We start from the raw sequence: 360 nt of genomic DNA on the forward strand, positions 1-360 counted from the left end.
AAAGCTCTCGAGATAAGCTACAAGAATATACAATAAAAAATGGGGGTATCCATTTAAAAACATCATTGTGACCTTGACCTGATCTTTATGACGCAACTCAAGGTCAAACTGCTAATATCATAAAATAGATCTTTTTAAACCCTACAACTTTTGTATTTAACATTTTTTTATACAACGCTTTGTTTTCGAGATATTCAGATGTTCCGGTATATAATATTCACCCTGTATAAGGGGTTGGTTTCTCTCAAAGTATATTATAATAAAATATCTTGTAAAAAGGGTTATAAGTTAGAGAGAAGAAGAAACGGGAACATTTTTAAAATTATGCATTCTGACTGTCGAACAAAGCTATCTCAAGCA

This window comes from Odontomachus brunneus, unplaced genomic scaffold (genome assembly GCF_010583005.1).
Source record: "Odontomachus brunneus isolate Ranch 3 - 2012 unplaced genomic scaffold, Obru_v1 Obru_scaffold_135, whole genome shotgun sequence".
NCBI lineage: Eukaryota > Metazoa > Arthropoda > Insecta > Hymenoptera > Formicidae > Odontomachus > Odontomachus brunneus.